Below are 12282 nucleotides of genomic sequence, written 5' to 3'. Positions count from 1 at the left end.
CAGGTCTGTTTCATTGGCAAGGCTATGGATTACTGAGGTGGAGCACCTGACACTGATTTAAAAAGTTTAGGCATAGTCCCCATTACCACAATAAGAAACTAGTTGCAGATTTCAACCTGATAAACTGAAGGAGTTAAGCACATCTTAGGTGGCATCGCTAGTGGTAACCATTTATTTTTATGCTTACTGCTCAGATTAACATTGGAGCATAAGCAAACATGTTAACACAGGTATCAGATAGATGACTGAAACATCAAAGAGTATGACCAGGATCTTCATCTGCCTTCTCACCAAACAGCAACAGGATGAAGACACAAGTGCCCAGTTCCACCACATTGTTGCAGGGAATCACGAATGCTATCCAAGCATTTCCTGCTCCATCTCACATATGCTCACCACCTCCTCCAAGCTCACTAACTATTTTTCAGTGTGTGTGTGTAGCTGTGCTGGTGCTTGAAAACTTCACTTTGGGTACAACTGGCGAGCCTGGCACAAACTGCAACCAAATTTGTGCCCAGTTTGAAAAGTGTTCCCTTCGTCCCCCTGAGTCTCTGCTCACATTTTGCATAACACCGATGGCACTTTGACAGCAAGATACCTTTTTCTGGATCAACCACTAGTGAAAGATAAGTGGGGATCCGGAAATTGGGTAAGTCAGCTCCAAGCTTGTTTCTTGCCTAGCTCCTGCAGCTCACATTATGGCACTATGTCTGTCCTGTCGGTGGGACAGGACGTACCCAGGGATGGTGGTGGTGGTGGTGTCTGGGACATTACCTGTAAGGTATGATTCCGTGAGTATGACGATGCCAGGCTGTTGCTTGGCTAGTCTGTTTGACAATGCCATGAATCAGTGCAATCAGGCACTGTTTTAAAACATAATTCTTAAATAAAGAAATTTTGTGTTCAAAAATATTCCTTGATACATTTAAGAGTGGTAACTTGGTAAAGCTCGATTAATGCAGCTGAAAATGGATTTGGCAAAAAAAAAAACGAACATTTTAAATCACAGTGTCAGTCGAATACCCGCATGTAACGTGATTTTAAATGACTTTTTAAAATTATATCAATTTATTTTCTTATTAGAATAGGGTACAGTAGGTGTCCCTTAGTAATTTTTTAAAAGTCACACAAAGCCTTTTAAAATGTACTTATTCATGTCCTAGTGCCCGAAATTTTCAGCATAATTTTTGAAGCCTCGTCCTGTGTAATTGAGTATTGCTGAAAAAAGACACACATTGTCGAAGCATTTCATCTTGCACTCATCAGAACAATTCGCAAGAATACCAGATGTAAAGGGAACAACAATTTTTACTGCATGAGAAGAGAGTGTTGATTGGGTGACAAGTGGACTCTGATTGGCAAATGCATTGCCATAGAGAATGCACCAGTTAACTGATAACTGATAGTTAACTGCCAAACTGTTGAAAGTGAAGCCAGGCAGTTTGACTCTGATTGACCAAGGCATTGCCTTAGGGAATGAACTGGGAAAAACTGTCACTTATTTTGTTTCATTGAAAAAGGAAAAATGCGTGTACATGTTCCGTTGTCTGCAAAGGACAGAGCCCTGTGTATTAATACATGTAGCTTCTAGCACACGTATGTGAGCCACATTGAGAGCCCGACTGATAATCTTAAATTGGTTGCTGATGTAATTCTTAGTACACTCAGGATTGTTTAGTAAATGTTGTCTAATTGCAGAATCACAACTAATGTTGGATACTATGTTTTGAGCTTTGCAAGCACAGGCTGGTTGGTCACTGTCAGTACTTTGCATGTTGTAAACAGCCAAAGGGACATGTTTTTTTTTTCGATTCATGGGATGTGGGCGTCACTGACTAAGCCAGCATTTATTGCCCATCCCTAATTGCCCTTGAGAAGGTGATGGTGAGCTGCCTTCCTGAACGCTTCAGTCCATGTGGTGTAGGTACACCCACAGCTGTTAGAGAGGGAATTCCAGGATTTTGACCTAGCGACAGTGAAGGAACGGCAATAAATTTCCAAGTCAGGGTGGTGTTCCCATGCATCTGCTGCCCTCGTCCTTTTAGATGCTAGCGGTCATGGGTTTGGAAGTTGCTGTATAAGAAACCTTGGTGAGTTCCTGCAGTGCATCTTGTAGGTGGTACACACTGCTGCCACTGTGCATCAGTGGTGGAGGGAGTGAATGTTCGTGGATGGGGTGCCAATCAAGTGAGTTGCTTTGTCCTGGACAGTGTCAAGCTTCTTCAGTGTTGTGGGAGCTGCACTCATCCAGACAAATGGAGAGTATTCCAACACACACTTGACTTGTGCCTTGTACATGGTGGGCAGGCATTGGGGAGTCAGGAAGTGAGTAACTCACCACAGGATTCCTAGCCTTTGACCTGCTCTTGCAGCCATAGCATTTATATGGCTAGTCCAGTTCAGTTTCTGGTCAACGGTAAGCCCAAGAATGTTGATAGTGGGGGATTCAGCAGTGTTAATGTGATTGAATGTCAAGGGGCAATGGCTAGGTTCTTTCTTGTTGGAGATAGTCATTGCTTGGCACTTATGTGGCATGAATGTTACCTGACGCTTGTCAACCCAAGCCTGGATATTGCATTTGAACATGGACTTCTTCAGTATCTGAGGAGTCGCGAATGGTGCTGAACATTGTGCAATCATCAGCGAACATCCCCACTTCTGACCTTACAATGGAGGGATGGTCATTGATGAAGAGTTGAAGATAGTAGGGCCGAGGACACTACCTTGAGGAACTCCTGCAGTGATGTCCTGGAACTGAGATGATTGGCCTCCAACAACCACAAACATCTTCCTTTGTGCTAGCTATGACTCCAACAAGCAGAGCGTTTTCCCCCGATTCCCATTGATTCCAGTTTTGCTAGGGCTCTTGCTGACACACTTAGTCAAATGCTGCCGTGATGTCAAGGGCAGTCACTCTCACCTCACCTCTGGAATTCAGCTCTTTTGTTCATGTTTCAACCAAGGCTGTAACGAGGTCAGGAGCTGAGTGATCCAAACTGAGCATCAATGAGCAGGTTATTTATAAGCATGTGCCGCTTGATAGCACTGTTGATAACCCCTCCCATCGCATTACTAATAATTGAGAGTAGAATGACTTGGCAGTAATTGTCTGTTTGGATTTCTCCTGCTTTTTGTGGCTGGACACATCTGGGCAATTTTCCATATGGCTGGGTAGATGCCAGTGTTATAGCTGTACTGGAACAGTTTGGATAGGGGCACAACAAGTTCTGGAGCACAAGTCTTCAGTGCAATAGCTGGAATATTGTTAGTCCCCATAGCCTTTGCAGTATCCAATACCTTCAGCAGTTTCTTGATATCACGTGGAGTGAATCGAATTAGCTGAAGACTGGGGACCTCTGGAGGAGGCCAAGATGGATCATCCACTCGGCACTTCTGGCTGAAAGTTGCTGCAAATGCATCAGCCTTATCTTTTGCACTGATATGCTGGGCTCCCCCATCATTGAGGATGGGGATATTTGTGGAGCCACCTCCCCCAGTGAGTTGTTTAATTGTCCACCACCATTCATGACTGGATGTGGCAGGACTGTAGAACTTAGATCTGATCCATTAGTTGTAGGATCACTTAGCTCTGTCCAATGCATGTTGCTTACATTGTTTGGTATGCAAGTAGTTCTGAGTTGGAGCTTCACCAGGTTGACACCCATTTTTAGGTATGTCTGGTGCTGCTCCTGGCATGCCCTCCTGCACTCTTCATTGGACCAGGTTTGATCCCCTGGCTTGGTGGTAATGGTAAGTTGGGGATATGCCAGGCCATGAGGTTACAGATTGTGGTTGAATACAATTCTGCAGCTGATAGTCCACAGAGCCTCAAGGATACCCAGACTTGAGTGCTACATCTGTTCGAAATATATCCCATTTAGCACGGTAGTAATGCCACAAAACACAATGAGGGTATCCTCAATATGGAGACAGGACTTCTCCATAAGGACTGTGGGTGGTCACTCCTACCGACACTGTCATGGACAGATGCATCTGCAGCAAGCAGGTTGGTGAGGATGAGGCCAAGTATGTTTTTCCCTCTTGTTAGTTCCCTCACCACCTGATGCAGCTTTATCATTTAGGATTCAGCCAGCTCGGTCAGTAGTGGTGCTACCGAGCCACTCTTGGTGACGGATATTGAAGTCCCCCACCCAGAGTATATTCTGTGCCCTTGCCACCACCAGTGCTCTCTCCAAGTGGTGTTCAACATGGAGGAGCACTGATTCATCATCTGAGGGAGGGCAATACATGGTAATCAGCAGGAGGTTTCCTTGGTTTCCATGGTTGACCTGATGCTATGAGACTTCATAGGGTCCAGAGTTGATATTGAGGACTCCCAGGGCAACTCCCTCCTAACTGTATACCACTAAGGCGCTATGTCTGTCCTGCCGGTGGGACAGGGCATACCCAGGGATGGTGATGATGTCTGGGACATTATCTGTAAGATATGATTCCGTGAGGATGACTACATCAGGTTGTTGCTTGACTAGTCTGTGAGACAGCTCTCCCAATTTTGGCACTAGCCCCCAGATGTTAGTAAGGAGGATTTTGCAGGGTCAACAGGGATGAGTTTACTGTTGTCATTTCCAGTGCCTATTATGATCCTAGCTGAGGTTACCCCTGGACAAGCCTGATCCCAAAGTGGAACCCAGCTTGTTAGATCCTAACTTTTATTTGTTTGTTTAGATATGTGGAGAGTGGCTACTGAACAAAGTCACAGGAGTCAGCTGATGAACTTTTAACAAAAGAATAAACAAGAAAAGATGAATTATATGATAATACTCCTTCAGCCACAACTATATCTTTACAGATATATGCAGACTTGTGAGAATAGCACAAGTTACAAAAGCTATCTTATACTTTAATGTTCACAGTAAATACACAGTCCATGTAACCCAATTGGCACCCTATGGTCAGATACACCACACTCTGTACAAATGTCACCTCAACCAGATGCTATGAATCTCTCCTCAGCTCTCCCCAGATGCTTGTGACATCATGAGCCAACCAGTCTCACTGAATTCCGCCTTTCACACAAGGGTTTCCAATCTCCAATCTCCAAGACCTCACCTTGGAATCATCTCCCAAACTAATGCTTTCCTTCAGACGCCTTCCACAAGGGTTCACCTCCAGGGTTTTGAACTCTCCTGATATCCCCCTTCTCTGGGTCGCCACATGCATTCATGCTGTCTTCCATGCACTCTTTCTTACCAACTCAGCCATCAACAGTATCATTGCTTCACATGCCCATAGCAAAGAGTTACAGACCTTCAGCCATCTCTTTGGACCTTCTTGCCTCTTGCAAGCTGTTCTCACTTTAAATCTGCTTTCTGCAGCTTTTGTCTCTTTAAATCTGAAGCTTGGAGCCTTTCTCTCTATCTCTCATTCAACTTCATCTAACAGGACCTTTCCCAGGTTCCTGTCCTTCCTTTGATGAGAAGGTCTTCTTGGACTTTCCCTTCTTCTATTCCCCTGGATTTTGGGGTTTTCCTTAGCTTGAGGTCAGCTATCTGTCCCCTTCTAGGTTGCTTCTGCTTCAGTCTTTCCCTGGCAGCTATTTTCAACCAACTCTACTCCAACAGCTTCCAAAACAAACTGCTGTCTTTCTTCTTCTGTGAGTGTCTGTGGAAGGGACCTGCCTCTCTGGCCCCTATTGCTAGGCAACAATCCAGTTCTTCTACCCTTGTGTTTGCTTAACTTCTTAATTTGTAAACTCTAATTAGAAATGCAAGCACCTTTTTAAAGTGAAACTAAAACTCAATTTGACCTTTCTTAATACAAATCGAACTTAAACTCATTCCTAACACCTACAAATACCAATGCAACTCACCCAAACTAGCTCCACTTCATAACAGTGCCCAAGTTGATGCAAGTGGTCTGTCTGGCTTTATTGCTTATGCAACTGAATGGCTTGCTAGGCCATTTCAGAGGACATTTAAGAGTCAACTACATTGCTGTGGACCTGGAGTCACATGTAGGCCAGACTAGGTAAGGATGGCAGATTTCCTTCCCTAAAGGACATTAATGAACCAGATGGGTTTTTACAACAATCAACAATGGTTTCATGGTCAGCATTAGACTTTTAATTCCAGATTTTTATTGAATTCATATTCCACCATCTGCCATGGTGAGATTCAAACTCGGGTCCCCAGAGTATTACCCTGGATTACTAGTCCAGTGACAATAGCACTACACCACCGCCTCTCCTCTATGTTTGATACCATCTGCCAGCTGTTGGGACATACAGCCTACATATATAGAAGGCATAAAAGCAGAAAATGCTGGAAAAACTCAGCAGGCCTGGCAGCATCTGTGGAGAGAGAAACAGGCATTAATTAATACGTAAAACTATGATACCATTGGACAGTGAGAGGCAGCACTGATCCCCCCATTTTGCTGAACTCCTGGCCTTAGACATGTCATTTTGGGGAGGCAATGAGCAGGAGCCAGGTGCTTCTGCACCAACAAGGTAGACAATAGGAGGATTTTAATGATGCTTCTGCACATTCAAAGCAGCATCAGCAATGATATGGGCACAGGACCTCTCCGCGTTCTCTCAGCAAGAGTTAGTGGGTGGGCCAGGGACATGGGACAATGCGGAGAAACAGAGGGTCATGCAACTCTTCTAAAAAGCACAGTGAAATTATGAACCAGTTTACACCAGTTACCTAAACTTTATGAGAAGTGTTAGATATTTATTTAAACTGACACTTTTATACCCAGAAGGCAATGCAGAACTCCAGCTCTGCTACATGTCACCCTCCTCTCTCCGCACTCTTTCCCTTGCACTTTCCACACCCCCCTTACATCTACCTCCCCAATTGCTGTCTTCTCCCCCATTAACCCCTCCTCCCCCTATTGTCCCTCCCCCCTCCCAGCCTCCCCCCTGAAACCTTCATTCCCCCCCCTCCCAACCTCACCCCATCCTGACACCATTCATTCCCCCCCCCCTCCCAACCTCAGCCCCCTCCACGACACCTCTTCCTCTCCCGCCCCCACGACCATCATCTGTTGTGAGCATCAACCGTGACTACCCAACTTCTGTGAGCTGCTTCACAGCAGAGCCATGTCCATGAGAATCCACCCAGCAGGCCATGGACATTCCTCCAGTGTGCCGCTGGTGTCGGGCTCCGGCATCTTCTGCATGTCACAGTTGTCAAGACGTGTTCTACACCAACCAGCGTGTTTCCCCCTCCCCCCGCCCCCCCACCGACATGGGCGGACAACCCAGCGGCGGGGGGACGATTCCGGCGGGCAGGCCTAATAACAATACGCTGACATATTACAATGACGTCCGATGCCAGAGAACGCAGCCCGCCATTGGCGGACTGAGCGGATGATCGCGAACTGGTTTCACGCCCTCGTGAAACCAATCGTGCCATATTGTTCGCTCACACCACCGAACATGCCCGACGCCAGCGGGCATGGAAAATCCCGGCCCCCATGGCAAGAAACCAGCCAGGTCCCACTGTGCGCCAGGTCAACATTCGGGGCAGGAGAATGGAGACAATTTTAGCGGGGAGGCCTTGCTTGTGCTGTCAGCAGGCCAGAGATTTTTTGGACAGGCTGAATATTTCCTGGGCCTTTTATCTGTGCAGCCTCCAGTGGCCCTTTAAGAGTCCCTGGTTAGGCCTCTTAAAACCTGGTAGATCTAGGCTAAGTATCCTCTGCACAAACTTTGTCCAGTTTGGTGCCTGAATTCCACATTCACGATCCTCCAACTGAAATAACACCCTGGTTTTCATACATAAGGAGCCTGATATCAGCTCTTGTCGAAGGTCTTGTGGTGCAGTGGGTAGCACGCCCTGTCTCAGAAGCAACAGGCCCAGGTTCAAGTTCTACTCCAGGGGCAGGATTTTCGGGCAGGCAGGCTGGCCCAGGAGTGGCTGGGAAATGGCCAGTCGCCCACGATTGGCCCCCCTGACCGTGATTTCACACTGTCTGGCCAATTAACAGCCAGCCGACGTTAAAGACGCGCTGAGAAGCTCAGCGCTACTAGGGTGGGGGCGGGAGGAGGGCAATCGCAGAAGCCCGCGCAGGGGAGCAGGCACTGAAAGCTCCTTGAAGGCAGGGAACTTAAGATTTTTGAACCACTGAAGAAAGCTTTTAAAAATTGGGAAAAAGCGTACACACAGTGGACTCACTCACCTTAACAGGTACATTTGAAAAGTTCCGCCCCCAAATTTTTTCTTAACTTAATTACGGAAACCTCCTCCCGCCCGCGGATGAGGTTTCCTAAAAAACCCAAAGGCCGCCTGCCCGATTCGCCCGCCCGCCAACCGTAACATTGAACGGGCAGCGAAAAATTGCTTTAAATTAACTGATTAATGGCCTTAATAGGCCTCTTAATTGTCGGCGGGTGCCCCGCCGATTCTCGAGCGTGCCCGCCGACCAAAATATCGGGCAAGTGCGCGATGACATCAGGGCGCTCACCCAACGTCGTCGCGTGCTATTTTAAGCCCGATTGGGTCGGCCGCGTGCCCGCCCACCCACGGGATGTAAAATCCTGCCCCAGGACTTGTTGGCCAGAGAAGGACTGTTCATGATGCGGCCCTACATATTGATAGTCCATGTCCCCGAGGCAGCCTGTGGGCAAGAGTGATTCCTGGTCAGCCAGGCTTGAACTGGAATGCCTCAAATTGGAACCCCTCAAGCAATAACCACTTGTTTCTCTCTAAAACAGAGGTGCCTATGGTCCCTTGTGGGCTATGACTATCAATACAGGCGGAATACCTGTTTTCAGGCATGCATCCTGGATGACTGGATGTCTCCTGGGCCGAGATAATACTCTTCAAGCACAACGCAAAACTTGGAATTTTAACACGGAATTTATTCGGGAAAAATAGGCAGCAGTGAATTTAGTTTCACCTCCACACCAGTTAGCACCTCAGTCACATTCAGTAACGCTAATTACTAATAAGATCTGACTGTTGGCAGCTTATCGTTTTTATTACAAACACCCAAAAATGCACAGAATGCAAATCACACACTTGACAGCATTTGTGGAATAACGCCAAATATTCAAACCTGAATTGCTATTGTCTTTACATTGTAGAAATGTCACCGCAGACCTAAAATCCTCAAGTGATGAGTGCCACGTTTCCTGTGGTTGGTTGTCTAGCCGTTCGGTATCATTCAAACAATAATAAATCGCATTAGCGTTTCCCAAACTTGGCTCCAGATTCAAGTCTCCCTTCAGGGCTTGATGGCCACGGAAGGTGTGTTCATAATGTGGCGAAAGAGGTTGGTTATCAGCCTGCAAATCCTTCCAACATGCCTGGTGGCAGGCGGTAAGAGCGGGAGAGTTTCCTGGTCAGCCCTACTGCAACGGCGAACCACTGCGCCATTTTACCAAGCATAATCATGGACCAATCCAATGGAAGTCCACGGTCGCCAACAGCCTCTTGGGTCATGGTACCTGAAAGAGAAGGAGTGGTGTCCTTCACCATTTACTCTACCATAATTTATCCACAAAATAAAATCCTCTATTGTTTGTTGAAGCAGTGAACTCACCTGAATCCAGTGACAGGCTGCTAAATATTTAATTCTCTGTTTCAATGACAAACAGCAAAAGGGAGTTGCTTGAACTACAGAACGCAATAATTTTTGTAAAATAGTTTTGTGTGGCAGATGCCTTAAATTGTAACTTACCCTGTCAGATGACCCAAATTTGGTTAAATATTAGGATTAGTCCAACACTGACCCCTAACCATAACCCAGGCAAATGTTATTTACTTAGCTGGCCATGTGCCTAAATGAAATCTGTACATCAAAATAAAGTACAAGGTGGTGATTTTCCAAATAGCTACAAGCTTGATGAGGTTGTTTTGCATGGAGGGAATCTGGCCAGGATTGTTTAAGAGGGCTGCTGGGATAAAGAGATAATTTGGAATTTTCTTGATAACTTTGGGGATGGAGATTAATTCATACAGATCTCTCCCTTCAGATTTTAAATTGCTGAAGTAAAGTCTATGATGGAATAGACTGTATGAGCTGTGGTAGAGCAGGTTTAGAGGAATGATTGGCCTGCCCTCATTTCTATGGTTTCCTTAAGCTTTTACATTATTTACCTCATCCTCTTTAGCAATATTTTTTTTCCCCCATCCTGGGTACTCCTGGACTTTAGAACACTTTTCACTGACACAACCTCTGAAATTCCTTCTTACCTTACAGAGAAATGCTTAGCTTCGGTTCACTAATGTGCCTGCAGTCATATTCCCAAACTTGGCATATGAGGAATTCATGGACACAGGCCAGTTGTTCATAACTGCACAGTACAGCGCTTTGCAGTAGCATCTTGCTCTTTAATAGCTCAACATGTTAAACATTCCCCACCCCATGATTGTGTGGAATGAACAAATGCATTTTTTGCCAATAAAGATTGTGCTGTAAGAGCCTTGAAACATTCCCACCCTTTCGAGGTTTTTACCTCCTGGCCATTGGCACCACCTGCTGTTAGGTTTCAGCTCTGCAATCCCTATTCACCACTCATTTAGATTTAAATAAAACTTATTGAGCAACTGAAGGTGCAATTACAACGTTCATAAATGGTCAGCATGTTTGCATTACATATTGGGGGTAATATGTTTCAAAACTACATGGCCAGGATATTTCGGATAGCAGTGTTTTCCCCTTCCCGCCATCCGATAAGTCGGCTGTGAACATATTCCTGCCGACACTAACTGCCCTGCATCCTTTTGACGCCCGAATGAGTGTTAATTGGCTGCAGGCGGGACTTCCACCCCTCACCCTGGAAGAGGTCCCGCCTTAGTGAGCTGCCAGCCAATCAGCAAGGTAAGTTTTCGGGGTATCGGCGGGGAGGGTGTGGAAGGCCTGTGGCTGTGGAAAGCGGGTGATTCAGGTAATGGGGGAGAAGACGGCCGGTGGGCAGTGGGGGGGAGATCCAGCTTCTGTTGGAGGCCACCCCGCCCCCCAACCCTTCTCGCCCAAGGCCTAATCCCCGATCATTTTCAGGCCTACTCCACGCCCAGGAAATCCTCCCACCAGCCTAAAATTTGAGGCTGGGCGGGAAATGGCCCTTAAGTGGCCAAGCACAGCAGCAGGCATTCAGGTGTGATTTACATGAACGCTCTATATCAACAGCTTGAATGAAGGGACCGAAGGGATGGTAGCTAAATTTGCTGATGACACAAAGATAAGTCAGTAAGTTATGAAGAGGGCCTAAGGAGTTGGCAAAGGGATATAGATAGGTTAATTGAATGGGTAAAAAATTTGGCAGATGGAGTATAACCGGGGAAAATGTGAACTTGTCCACTTTGGCAGGAAAGGTAGAAAAGCAGCATATTATTTAAATGGAGAGCGATTGCAGAGCTCTGAGGTACAGAGGGGTACATTCCAACGAGTAAGAAAAAGTCCAAGGGAAGGACACGCCATCCATGGTTAACTACAAATGTTAAAGATAGTATCAAACTGAAATAAAAAGCATATAACTGTGCAAAGACAGGTGGAAGGCCAGAAGATTGAACAGAATATAAGGAACCGCAAAGAATGACTAAAAGACGGAGGGAAAAATTTAGAGTATGAGAGAATCTAGCCAGAAATATAAAAACAGATAATAAGAGTTTTTATAAATATTTAGAAAAGAAAAGAGTTAACAAAGTGAGCATTGGTCCTATAGAAAGTGTGTCTGGGGACTTAATAATGGAAAACAAGGGGATGGCAGATGAATTGAACAGGTATTTTGCATCAGTTTTCACTATAAAGGGTACAAGTAACATCCCAGAAACAGCTAGAAACCAGGAAATGGAAGTGGGAAAGGAAGTCAGGAAAATGACAGTCACCAAAGAAGTGGTGCTGAGTAAATTGTTGGCGCTGCGGCTGACAAGAGCCCGGGTCCTGATGGACTTCACCCTAGGGTCTTAAAAGAAGTGTCTAGTGAGATAGTTGATGCATTGGTTTTCATTTCCCAAAGCTCCCTAGATTCGGGGAAGGTCCCATCAGATTGGAAGATAGCAAATGTAACTCCATTATTCAAAAAGGGAGGGAGACAGGAAACGAGAAACTACAGGCTACTTAGCTTAACATCTGTCATAGGGAAAATGTTGGAAGCTATTATTAAAGAAGTTATAGCAGGGCAGTTAGATAAGCTCACGGTCATCAGGCAGAGTCAACATGGTTTTGTGAAAGGGAAATCGTTTTTAACCAACCTGTTTGAGTTCTTTGAGGAAGCAACATGTGCTGTGGATAGAGGGGAACTGGTGGATGTACTGTACTTGGATTTCCAGAAGGCATTTGATAAAGTGCCACATCAAAAATTATTGC

The sequence above is a fragment of the Cetorhinus maximus genome, chromosome 14, assembly GCF_964194155.1.
Source record: "Cetorhinus maximus chromosome 14, sCetMax3.hap1.1, whole genome shotgun sequence".
Lineage (NCBI taxonomy): Eukaryota > Metazoa > Chordata > Chondrichthyes > Lamniformes > Cetorhinidae > Cetorhinus > Cetorhinus maximus.
This window is presented reverse-complemented; position numbering follows the sequence as displayed.